Raw genomic sequence first — 13,762 nt, 5'->3', positions numbered from 1 at the left:
CTCTACTCTCTCCCCTTACATTCTTCACACAATCTCACACATCCCCATGGCTCTAAGTACCTATATATGCTAAATGAGTCCCCAATATTTATTTCCAGGTCAAATTCTAAACTTGTATTCAACAGTTTATTTGATGTCTTCACCTCAGTGCTCAACAGACATCTAAACCTAACCATAACAGAATTTTTCTCCCCTAAATGTGTCTTTCCCTCAATTTTCCCCAACCTAAATGGCACCACATCTTCCCAGTCACCTAAGAGAAGCCTATGTGGCATCTCTGATTGCTCATTTTTCTAAAACCCCATGTTGTACCCAAAGCAAACCTTACAGGGTCCTTTTTCAAAACATGATGAATCTTTCTATCTCTACTCTTCTCACCTGGATTTCTACAAATGCCTAACATATAATATTCTACTTATTTATCTTGTCTGTTGTCTGTTTCACCAGCCTCATGAGCTTCATGAGTGAAGGGAATTCGGTTTGTTTTGTCTTATGCTGTACATTCATGGCTTAGAATAGGGCTTGATGCTCAATAAGTATTTGTTGAATGATTGGCAGAAAAGTCTAGTGGGAATCAGACATGCAAAAATTGAATTATAATACATTCTTTTATTTTTTTAAAATAAACATTTTATTTATTTATTGATAGAGACAGATAGTTACAGAGATATCGAGAGTACAAGCAGGGGGAGCAGCAGAGGGAGAGGGAGAAGCAGGCTCCCCGCTGAGCAGGGAGCCCGATGCGGGGCTCGATCCCAGAATCCTGGGATCACGACCTGAGCCGAAGGCAGACGATTAACCGACTGAGCCACCCAGGGACCCTATAATACATTCCTTTAAATGGGAGTATGTACAAAACTTAGGAAGGAGAGTATTTCCAGATCTTGAGAATTAGAGACAGCATTAGTATTTCTTTTTGGATGAGAGAAAAATAAGCCAAGAACAAAGAAAATTGTGAAAATATTTGTCTTAATAGTCCCTTTAAAATGTACACTGAAGCCCAATACACAAGTAATTACATCAAATATTATCACTTTCCAAATAATTTACAAAAATAAATATAGAGAAACAATGATGGGGGAAATAATGGAAGGAATTAAAACTTCCAGGAGCTGGGTTTCTCTAGAAAGGAAAAAAGGTAAGTGGAGAAAGACATTGTTAAGTGTGTAATGTGAATAAAGATTCAGAAACAAATTTTTAAAAATTCCTTTTTCTGGAGGAATGAGAATGGAGATTGGTCTCAACTTTATAGGACAGCTATGTGGGACCTGTATAAAGTCAGAGAGATAGAGGGGACAACCTATCATGGGTAGCTTGTGACTATCAATTCGTATTTAAAATGTAGAAATCCTAAGACCCAACAACTCCATTTCTAAGAATCTATCCTACAAATATAATAACAAAAGTGTATAAAGGTACATTCACAAGGACATTGTTGCAGCAAAGTTTAATGTAGCACAAAAGGGAACAGCCTAACTATTCCTTTGTGTACCTACAGAGGTGTCATCAAAGTCATCTGAGAATGTGAAATTTACTGGTCTAGAAAGAGGTCTGTGATATACTGGGTCTATGAAAAAGGCAAAATGGAGCGCCTGGGTGATGCAGCCGGTTAAGCAACCAACTCTTGGTTTTGCCTCGGATCATAATCTCAGGGTTGTGAGATCGAGCCCTGGCGCGAGCCAAGCTACTCATGCTGTTTGACAAGGTCCAAGTATGGGGGACGATCCTGAAAACAGGAGACTCCACAGCTGGCTCCTGCTATTCTCTTTCATTTTGTTTATGGCAATCTTTATAATTGTGGGAATATTTCTGGGGTTTCATGATAAAGTGACTACTCATCTTAGTTACGCCTATCTAAGCAATCATAATGAAACTAATTCCACGAAGAATTAGTTTCTATAGAACAAAATAACAAGACGGTCACGCTCTGTCTAGCACCTTTCTCTTCGCGTACTGTTTTTTAGTTTTAGCGAAAGTCAATAAGCAGAAATCAATGAAGGTCATGTTAATCATTACAAAGGAAAAATGAAAGAAGGCTATGTCTGTAATCCAAAAAATGATTTAAGATTATCTCGATAAATTGTAAAAAAACCATAATCACATGTTACGAAAGTATGGAAAAACAAAATATCCTAAAATATAAATAAAGTTCCTCCGAGGCTGTCAGGAGGAGATGCTTGCAACCTGATCCTGTGTCTGTGTCTCCTCATTCGTGATGCCGTCCTTTCCTTCGAGAGACCCACCCCGGCTGGAGCTTGACTCCGGCAGAGCCCCATGTGGGGCTCCATGCTCAGCATAGAATCTGCTTGAGATTCTCTCTCCCACTCCCTGTCTCTCCGGCTTATTCTCTCTCTCTCTCTCTCAAATAAATAAATAAATAAATCTTTATTTTTTTTTAAAAAAGAAAAAAACAAGTTGTATATAAAATTTAAGGCATGATTCCTTTTTTGTAAAAAACAAAGTGTACTCATATTCATCTACATATATATATCCAGAGATGCTTTGTGGGCATAAGAAAAAATACACGTGTGATTGAAATGTATGACTGGAAAGACAGAAATATGTGCGCTTCATCTTTTATTTTATGTAATTTTTTTTATTTGAGAGCTTTTGGTAATTTAACTTATCTTGTTTTGTTGTTGTTTTTCCTCCCCAATAAAATATTTTTTGAATGTCATGATTGGTTCAGGAAAAAAAATCAGAGGGCTAAATATGGAGACTAAGAACATACTGAGATTTTGAAAATGGTATGTATCTGATAATCATTATCCAATCACATTTTTATAAAGTCAGACAGAAATTCCGATTTGATTTTTTAAGCCAATATTGGAAGGGTGAAAATACATTAAGGGCACTGAAAAGAGGCTATGTTTGGTATTCTGTAACTACGGTATTAAAAAGGAAAAAGAAAAGCAAAGGAACAGTAATGGAGACAATGAGAGGCAAAGAGGGAGGGAAGGAGAAAGGAAGGTAAGTTCGGGGAAGAGGGGAGACAGGAAGAAGGGATTTGGAATTGATTGTATCGTTCACTAAAATTAGAGAAAATTAAGAAGCTATTATGTAATGAATTCTATCCTTGGAAAATAAAATGATTGTTAGTGATAAATATCCCTAAGGAGGCTACAAAATATATGAAGAAATGAAACACCACCCAGGGACTGTGGTTTCCTAGTTCTGTGTTCTATCTGGGCTCAGGTGTATTTTGTCTAACAGTATTGATTGTCTTTTATCACACACTACAATATATCTGAAGGCTGGAAAATCTATCATTTCAATTTAACATTTATTGAGGAATGGTAATGCATTCTACACTTGACAAATGAGCAATTATATCTCTTGACTAGAGATTTATATAAGGCCTCTAGTTTTAAACAGTCTGAGTCATTTCAGGAAATAGATGATTTTCAACAAATTTAGAAACAGAAATCAGTTATTCAAATGATTTAACGTCAAAGAAACTGGTGAAAAATTTACTAATTCAGAGTGTAGTATGTGTTTCATCTCAAACTTGGAATTGCTTCCTTCTTTGATTCTAATTTTACAGATGGAAAAAATAAAAAAAAACCTACATGTCCGAAAGAGAGATGGCTTTGCTTTATTGGTGAACTCAGTTCAGAAGTATGTTCTAATTCCCATTTGCTCCACTGTTCAACATGATCTAGACAAAGACAAAATGGAACCCATTTAATTTTCTGTTCCATCAATATTATTATTGTTGTTTTTATTGTTGTTATGGTCTTCAATATTTACTGAGGACCTACTTCGTGCCAATCACTGTGCTAAGGGGCTTTACATGGATTAACTCTTAATCATCACACAACTCTCTAAAGTAGGTAATATTACTAAACTGCCACTTTACAGATGAGGTAACTTGCCCATGGTCAGAGCGGGGACAAGCATCTTAGTCTACATGACTCAAAGTCCACACACTTGGTTACTTGCTATACCACTATACCTTTCAGTATATACTGCCTCTTCTGAGTTATTATTGTGCAATGACATTAGCACATGCCCAATTTAATGTATTTTTTAATCTACAGAATCAAAGTTATGCCACTGGCTTATTAGGTAAAATATAAAGAATTCCTCTTCCTAATGTTCTACCACTAAAAACAGTCATCTTTCATTTTCTTGTTTTATGAAAGCATTTAAAATGTAATGATAAAGCTAGACATAAATGTTTTGATTATAAAGAATCTTGCTAGAAAATGACTGTTCTTGACAAATTCAGTAATTGAGTAGGTGCTACTTAAAATGGGAAATGGATGATTTTCAACTGATGTAAAAACAGAGAAATCAGTTATTTAAATGATTTAATAAATGCTTCTTGATGATGCTTTTATGAAGGCAGTTTTATTTAATCAGGGCAAAGTCTCGGTTTCAGGTCTCAGTTTTGCATAAGCTACAGAGTTTCTCTTCTCCCAGACGAAGTTTAACACATTATATAATTAACATACATTTGACAAACTTAAGGAGCAACATGATTGACTCAAAACCTTTGCATTCTCCTGGACTGATAGTTTCTTATTTCTAAGACAGGTGGAAAGAGCCTTGAACTTGTACCTCTAAAATTTCACAAGTAAACAGCAATATGAACTTGGACAAGTCACTGCTGAAGGTGAGTCTCATTTTCCCGTCCACAATGAAGGGATTATATTACTTATCTCATTGGATTGCTGCAAGCTTTAAAGGAAGTACTGTGTGATTAAAGCTTTTAAAGTAAATCCATTATTATTATTGTTGCTTCTCATCGTGGCAGGAACACAAAATAGCAAATTCCTCATTTTTTTTTTTTAAATCTCCATTTTTCCTGTTTAAGCATCTATCATGTTTTGCCTGCTGGCTATCTCATTACTTTGAAGAAACATCCTACAAAAATAATCCAGAGCCTTGTTCACAACAAGGTATTTGAACTGCAACCCTTGATTTTCTCACAGAAAACTGTTAAATCGATCAGTCCTCCCATTCTGGTCTGGAATCTCTGAGCGACTTTCTGCTCCCTCCCTTTTTACAAGCTGTACTACCTCTACTACCAGAGGAAGGTAGATTCTGGGAACTGAAAATGGTCTATCTAGTTCCAGTTTATATAATAATTCTCTAAGATATGGTTTATAAATAAACTACAGATTTATCTATGATGTGTTTTATTAAAAAGTTATCTACATAGAATTATCTGCCATATCAGAAGCCTCTATCAAATTGAAGATGTATGAATAAGAAGATAAAGGTGGCATGTAAATAAAAGATAATTTTGGGGAGCCTGGGGGGCTGAATTGGTTAAGTACCTGCCTTTGGCTCAGGTCATGATCTCAGGGTCTTGGAATTGAGCGAGGCTTCCTGCTCAGTGAAGAGTCTGCTTCTCCCTCTCCCTCTGCCCCTCTCCCCTGCTCATGCATTCATTCTCTCTTTCTCAAATAAGCAAACTCTTTTAAAAAAAGATAGTTTGTCTGCTAGAATACTTTTATAAAAACATCAGAGTGAGTACCTTATTTTTCACCATTTTTAACTATCCCAATCACAGCTGTTCAACTTGTGAATCAAGATAAGGTATATGTGGCTGAGGTCCAAGAATCAGAGAAAGAAGAAACCTATGTAACTAAACAGTGTTTAATATTAATTACCTTTATAACACAGTACCAGGCCTTTTTGGGGATATGAACTGTTTTTCAACTGGAAGACAAGCCGTCTGGAAAAAGAACCATCACTGGTTGTAAAATAAAGCTTCACTGGACCTATTTTTGATATTTTACATGAACAATTTAATTTAATTCAGTAACTCTTTAATTTCATCAAATATCCAGGAAGTATGCAAATTTCCAATTGTGTCATAATTGTCATTTCTTTTACAGTTATTTAAATTAGGATCCAAATAAGTTCCACACATTGTGATTGATTGATATAACTCTTGTCTTTTAATCTATAGGATCCTCTCTCTCTCTCCCTGAATTTATTTGTTGAAGAAACTGGACCATTTGTCCTATAGCTTCCCAGCGTCTGGATTTTGCTGATTGCATTCCGGATATGTAGTTTGCAATGTCCTTGCACCTTCTGTATTTTTTGAAAATTGTTAGTTGGAACTACAAGCCTAGTCAGATTCAGGGTTTATAATTTTGGGTGGTGGCCGTGAAGGTAAGACTACCTTATTGGTGGTAGCATGTTCTTTATCAGGACACATATACATCTGGTTGTTTCCCTTTTTGTGATGTCAGCAGGTGTCAGTGTTTAATGCCTCCATCTCAATTCATTAGAGGTTGCGAAATGGAGATACTTTCTCATTCTTTATTCACTTATTAGTTGGACTACTTCTTCAATGAGAAACTTCCTCTCATCTACTGTATTAGTTTCCTGCGGCTGTTGAAATAAATAACCATGAACTTGGTGGCTTAAACACAACAGAAATTTATTCTCTTGCAGTTCTGGAGGCCAGAAGTCTAAGATAAAGGTATTGGCAGGGCCACATTCGTCCCGGAGGCTCTAGGGGAGACTCTGTTCCTTGCCTCTTCCAATTTCTGGTGGCTGCGGCATTACCTGTGGCTGCAACTATCCAGCTTCTACCACTGTGGTTACATTACCTCTTCCTTCTCTTTTGCTCACCTCTATGTATCTCTTATAAGGACACCTGTCATCAGATTTAGGGCCTACCAGGGTAATCCAGGATGATCTCCTCACAAACTCCTTAACATAATTATATCTGAAAGACCCTTTTTCTGGGGCACCTGAGTGGCTCAGTTGGTTAAGCATCTGCCTTCAGCTCAGCTCATGAGCTCCGGGTCCTGGGATCGAGCCCCGTGTTAGGCTCCCGGCTCAGCCCAGAAGTCTGCTTCTCTCTCTCCCACTGTCCCCACTCCTTCTCTCTATTTCTTGTTCTCTTTCTCAAATAAATAAATAAAATCTTAAGAAAAAACAGACCATTTTTTTTTTTTTTTTTACAAGTAAGGTAACATTCACAGGTTCTGAGGATTAGGACATGGACATTTTCTTTTGGGGGTCACATTCAACCCACGATATCTACCATTTGGTACTCGGTGGTAGAGTTCATGTAGGAAAGGCTAGATAAGTCCTTGATTAGTTTTCTTCATTTACCACTCTTCAAAATAATGAGTTAATTCCCCAGCATCCTCCAATAGTGACCAATTAGCATTTTCATGTTTCTTTAACAGTATTATAAATTAATGGATTTAAATATTTGATGTACTTCAACTTGCTATTAAGTTCTATCCTATTGGTACTCCAAGTGTCTCACGTTTGGCCAGTAGAGGCCTCTTCATGTTGGCTCCTAAAGTCTTTTTTTTTTTTTTTAAGACTTTATTTATTTATTTGTGTGAGAGAGGATGAGAGAGAGCACATGAGAGGGGGGAGGGTCAGAGGGAGAAGCAGACTCCCTGCCAAGCAGGGAGCCCGATGCGGGACTTGATCCAGGGACTCCAGGATCATGACCTGAGCCGAAGGCAGTCGCTTAACCAATTGAGCCACCCAGGCGCCCGGCTCCTAAAGTCTCTTGACACGACACCAGCAGTCTTTGGTATCTTCTGTTATGGGTTGAATTGTGTCCTCCAAAAAAGCGATGTTGAAATCTGAACCCCAGTATCTCAGAAAGTGACCTTATTTGGAAATAGGGTGGTCATTAGGGTAAACCCTAATCCAGTATGACTGGCATCCTTACAAAAAGGGGAATTTGGGACACAGAGACAGATATGCATAGAGGGAAAACAATGTAAAGACACAGGGAGAATGCCATGTACAGATGGAGGCAGAGATTGGAGGCATGCGACCATAAGCCAAAGAACACCAAGGATTGCAGGCCAACACCAGAAGCTGGGAAGAGGTGAGGAAGGATTCTACTTAGAGGGTCAGATACAGCATGGTCTCGCTGACACCTTGATTTCAGACTTCCAGGTTCCAGGAGTGTGAGAAAATAAATTTCTATTATTTTAAGTCACCCAGTTTGTGGGACTTTGTTACAATAGCCCAGGGAAACTAATACATCTTCCTTGTGACCTGTATGAAAAGATATTCTGGACTCATTTTGTATTAGGTTGGGCAATAATTGGCAATTTCCTCTGGCTCAAACTGATGTTTTTCTTGCTCTAATCCTGGAGTCAGCAATATCTGCAAGGAGCCTTGATTCCTTTTAGTGGAAAATGGTATTTCAAGATCATAATCTGAGAGCTAGAGATGCTCACAGTTGCTAGATTGGTCACTGTGTTTAGGCTCTTTCAGAGCTATGTATATTTTACAACTAAAACACTGGGTTTGGGTTTTGTTGTTTTTTAGAAAAAAGACATTTCTTGGTCCTGACCTGGACTCAGAATGAGACATTTCTCCAAGGAATACTGGTCTTGAAATGCCATAATTTAGGCATTAGGTGTACTCATTGCTACTGGATTGGTTATTCCTAGGCCTTTTCAGAGGCAGGGTAAAAAATAAGACAATGCATCATGATGCTTCTAATTCAAATTCGGGATTACAGAATTTTACTTATCTACTTGTATCTTACATCTGCATTTCCTTTCCTCCATGTTGGGAATCCTGGTTTTCAAGAACAATTAAGATGATATAATTAGAACATCACATAATTACTCATTTTATTTATCTCACATTTCACATTTAAAAAACCAGAATACATATACAAACATCATCACAGCAATACAGAGAAGAGTGAAAAAAAAAACTTTTCTATTTCTTTGTTTTTAGAAAATATCTCCCTACAGATGTATAGTCAAATTACTGTTTTTTAAAAATATTTTATTTATTTGAGAGAGAGAGCATGAGAGAGAGAGAGAGCACAAGAAGGGGGGAGGGGGAGAGGGAAAGGGAAAAGCAGGCTCCCCGTTGAGCAGGAACCCATGACCTGAGCTGAAGGTGATGCTTAACCTACTGAGCCACCCGAGCACCCCAAATTACTGTGTTTTAAGGTCTCTTGAAAAGGTTCCCCTCTGTGTGTTATGAAATATACTATTAGGTTTATTTGCTTCATTTTATTTCAGTTTTGAGACCATGTACAATTAATTTTATTTTATAAATAAGTTAATTTCATTTTATAATTAAGTGAATAGGTTTCCAGAGTCAAATATAAAAAATATATTTAAATAAGCCTAGTTTCTATTCCTGTCCTCATCATAATATTTTCTCCTTGTCCTTATAGGTAACCTTCCTTTAAAAAAAATTATGGTTTGGGGCGCCTGGGTGGCTCAGTTGGTTAAGCGACTGCCTTAGGCTCAAGTCATGATCCTAGAGTCCCGGGATCGAGTCCCGCATTGGGCTCCCTGCTTGGCAGGGAGTCTGCTTCTCCCTCTGACCCTCCTCCCTCTCATGCTGTCTCTCATTCTCTCTGTCTCAAATAAATAAATAAAATCTTTAAAAAAAAATTATGGTTTAATCTTTCCTTTTTTTTTTTTAATGTAAGCAAGTGTATGTACACACAATGTTATAGTTCCTCTTTTCTTAGATGGTAGCATACAAAGAACACTTATCTCTACTTGCTTTTCTCACTTAACACTGTATCCTGAAGATTAGTCTATAGTGGTATATAGAGATATTCCTCATTCCTTGTTATAGCTGTATAGTATTTCACTGTGTGCAAGTACCATAGTTTATTCAACCAATCCCCTTATATGGACATATCAGAGTGTTTCCTTTCTTTTGGTGCTACAAGCAGTCCTATAATTGAATAGTCCTGGGCATATACCTTTTCATATTTCTGCTACTATATCTGTGGGATAGAGTCCTAGAATTGGCATTGCTGAGTCAATGAACAAATTCATATATAGTTTTGCTAGGTATAATTGTACACATGTATAACCAAGCAACTTGATGAATTACAATGATAGATCAGCATTTAGCTTAAAGAATTTTTTTTTTCCAGAATTATTTGAGAGAGAGAGAGGGCGAGCATGCATGAGTGGGGGTGGGGGGAGGGGTAGAGAGAAAAGAAGCAGACTCCTCGATGAACGTGGAGCTCAACACGGGGCTCAATCTCATGACCCTGAGATCATGACCAGAGTCGGAAATCAAGAGTCAGAGGATTAATCGACTGAGCCACCCAGGTGCCCCTTAGCTTAAGGAATCTTATCTCACAACAGCATATATTATATTTACATACAAAAATTACTCTGTATACTCACCACTTAAGTTATCAAAATTTAGCCAAACTTTTTGTGGATAAATTAATCATCAACCACTGGCAGCATTATTAAAATCTCATAGGAGTGTTCTATAAAGTGAGTTAAAAAGATCTTTCCCTTGCTTTGATGTTGTTAATGTAACTTACCATTAATAATAAAAACATCCACCCAATACTTACCAAAGCACTTTCTAGTACCTTTGATCTTCCCAACAATCCATATTTCATCTTATCAAGCACAGAGAAGTTTAGTTACTGCAGAAGGTCTCACAGTAAGGTAATGGCATTGTCAAACCTGACTGCACAGATTCTGCACTAAGTTATTTTTGCTAAGCCACCACTAACTGGCTTATATTTCCATATACAAAAAATGATTGCAAGTTAGTTGCTGTTTTAAGACATGAAGTAGCAATTTTAAACTGTAAGTTAGAAGGAAGAGAACATTAAAAAAAAGTTAAAAAAATCTCAGTACATGTATAAAAGTAATTGGTATGGCCAGTAATTTCTTTTTATACACTGCATCAAACATCAGTGCATGTGGAAATCAACAGGTGTTTTTGTTTTGTTTTTGTAAAGGCCTAAAAAATATGTGAATTCTGAATATAATTTTTTGGTAGTACTGAAATACAGTGCTTTTAATATCTTGAATGAATGCTGTCATTATGCACCATACAATAGGGGCTTTCATTAGGATTGTTAAGCTTGAGTTACAAGATCTTCCCTCTTCATTTCTGTTTTCTCCAAAAGTGCCCAGTACTATTGAGTATATAAGGGCTGCATGATTCCTAAATATGCCAGATAATTAGCTTTATTGATCTATCTATCTATCTATCCATATTTAAGAACATGGAAACTAAAGGTAAGTTACATAATGAGATTTTAGTTCAAGCTAATTTCCATGAGCAGTCTTTTTAGATTTTTTTTCTTTCTTGGCATTGTTGCTGAAATAGTCATTTGGACAGTAAAACATTTTAATGTTTGGACATATAAGGTTTGGTGTCATTTTGTTTATGGTATATTAAAATTTATGCACTAAATTTTTCCGTTGCTTCTTTTGTTTGGCAGTTATCCAGTGTTTAGTCAGAATATTAACATTAAAAGAAAGAAGTAACTTTTATTGTCCAGTACAAAACACTTAGAAGTAAAAAAAAAAAAAAGATTCATTACAAAGAAAGAGATCACTATATGTATCTGTTTAAATACACGGCTGTTACCAAGTATGAGTTCACAAACTGAAAATCCAGTGTAAATGTTTCAAACATGGTACAAGGAGCTGCTAAAATTAGAAAAGTTATTTAAGCTCCCCTCCCCCAAGAAAAAGTTCAGATAAAAACAATTTAAGTATAACGCTAAATCTAGTCTTACATGGGAGGAGCTTTCTATTCATAGATTTCCAGTTTTGTGAATTAAACAGCTGTAGTCTCCAAATTATTCAGACCCAGTATTTTGTTGCAAGACAGGAAATGTCTCTTTCTGAAACTAAACTGGCTGGCACACATATATAATGATTGAAGGCATATTACAACTGAATGAGGAATGGAAAACAGTAAATTGGATGGAATCCATGGTGGTTAGTTAAATGCCAGGCACACTGGAGAAAGAAGGGAAGAGATCTGGGTCAGTATTAGTCAAGTGCTTCAGCACTGTTACAATTTAAAGTGTGTAAAAACAGAGGCCATCTCAGAGCCTCGGAGAAGTATGAAGTATGTCATAAGGAGTCCAGAACTGGGTTTTCTGTCTTTTTAATCCAGTAACTGTATTTTGTTACTTCACAGGTCAGTCTCAATCAGAGCAAAATGGTGACTAATCCCCTTGGGAATAAGTCCATGGAGAATAAATCTCATAGATTCTAACCCATGTTTTGTATGCAGTGGTCTTTATCTTAACTGATGGCAAAACATTTTATCATTTAGTCAAGAATACCAAGGGGTTAGGGAAGAAAATGAGGTGGAAGGTGAGGGATTCCAAGTGCAAATACTTGGTAGTATGTATACATAAAGAGGTAAAAAGAAGTCCTAATAAGCCAGTACCAGTAGTGGTACTGTTTAGTATAACTTTTCGGGCTAATGGTCACCTGAATATTAAATGAATTACAAAAGGTGATGGAACCCTATTTTTACGTATCAAGAACACTATGATTTCCTAGGACTGTTTTTTAAGTGCCTTCACGCAGGAAGCCGTGCAGGGAACTGAAATGCAACTGGTAAGGCAAGAACGTAGGATCAGCTGTGTTAAAAGAAATCTCAAAATTAATTGATATTCTCTATGCCCATCACAAACATACCGACAACTTCCCATTTCTGAGTATTAATGGCCTCTGCTTTCTCTAATTTCTTCCTTCAGGTCCTGGCACGTTGCATCTTTTCCTCTCTCTGGTAGTTGTCTTTGAGATTTTCCAAATATGCTTTCAGTTGCATACAACTTTGACATTTCGTTTTGGTTTATGAAGATAAACTCCCTCACTTGTCCAGACTACATTCCATGTCTCTCAAAATTCCCAGGGACAAAGAGAATTAGGTACTGTGAGTTCTGCCTTCTAAACAGAATTCTCTGTTCTGCGTGAAATGTTGCCATAAAGGCGGGATTTGCCTGAGCAGAGCAGGTCAACGCCTTTTGATTTATACTCCAAGACATGGACTTCTTTTGCCCGCTCTCTCGCAGCGAGAGGCCACGAGAGTTGGTGGGTCAAGGGGAAGTATTTCAGATGTTAGTCATTACACGCAGGCCATGTGGTTACAGAATTTTGGCAGTATTTTAAAAAGAGGGGGAGGGGTAAACGTTATCGTGCTGTCATAATCCAGTGGCTCGTGTTTCGCTTATTGTTTTGCATTTCCACCACCGTTATAAGTCACTTAAAGTACTAGTAGGCTAGTAGGTGGCCGAACCTTGGGGAAACTTAAGCCCAGAAACTTTTAGCTGTACTGGTGGAGACAACTCAGCCGGTTCAGGGGTTACTAATTCTGAAATGTGTTAACAGTGGGCCCAAATCAGCTTTCTTCCCGTTTAGGAAGACGTACACAATTTTGCAGGCGAAAGGCCCATCCTTCAGGAGAGCAACGAAAGCCTCAGAGCTTGAAGTCCAAAGACTAGCTCAAGCCCCGAGATGACTCCGCATTTAAAACTCTGCCCCGAGTCCGAGCGCTCCCGGGGCCGGAAGCGGGGACACGTGACCGGTCCTCCGCAGCCATTGCTAGCGAGGCAGCCGCCACCACCCCTTCCATATTTTCTAGCTTCTCTAGCGCCGGGAGACGCAGAAACACCTGACAAGAGTCGGTCCCAGGTAACTCTGGACTGGAGTGTCACCAGAACTCATGCCTTTTCTAGCAATGCCTTGCAAGTCCCTCACCCGAAAAGAGCTGTGGGACACTTCCGCCTGGGTGGCAACCACGTGATCACGCGAGACTTGGGGAGCGGGCAAGCCGACTTGACTACTCCAGTCCCCTGACTCCGCCCGCCCTGCACCCTCCACGGCGCGTGACGACGCGGCCCACGGCGGCCTCCGCCCCGGCGCGCCTGCGCACGCGGCTCTCGCGGTGTCTCGCGCTCAGCCCCGCCCACCCCTGCCCCCGCCCTTTCCGCCCCTCCCTCCCCCTCCGCCCTGTCTCTCGGCGGCAGCGGCGGCGGCGGTGGCTCGCGCAG

General features: G+C 38.4%; 1 long non-coding RNA gene across 1 annotated transcript; it reads right to left on the bottom strand.

Moving 5' to 3' along the window:
• Positions 1-2,656: 2,656 nt before the first annotated feature.
• LOC135361639 (uncharacterized) lies at positions 2,657-13,678 on the bottom strand. Its single transcript, XR_010405293.1, has 2 exons — positions 5,622-13,678; positions 2,657-3,658 (listed from the first exon to the last, which is right to left on the bottom strand). It is a non-coding gene; the product is annotated as an uncharacterized LOC135361639 (long non-coding RNA).
• Positions 13,679-13,762: the final 84 nt, after the last annotated feature.

This window comes from Mirounga angustirostris, unplaced genomic scaffold (genome assembly GCF_029215605.1).
Source record: "Mirounga angustirostris isolate CCGP_5_RB_7025 unplaced genomic scaffold, mMirAng1.0.hap1 SCAF_9, whole genome shotgun sequence".
NCBI lineage: Eukaryota > Metazoa > Chordata > Mammalia > Carnivora > Phocidae > Mirounga > Mirounga angustirostris.
Note: the sequence above shows the minus strand (reverse complement) of the source record. Positions and strands in the feature narration are given on the sequence as shown.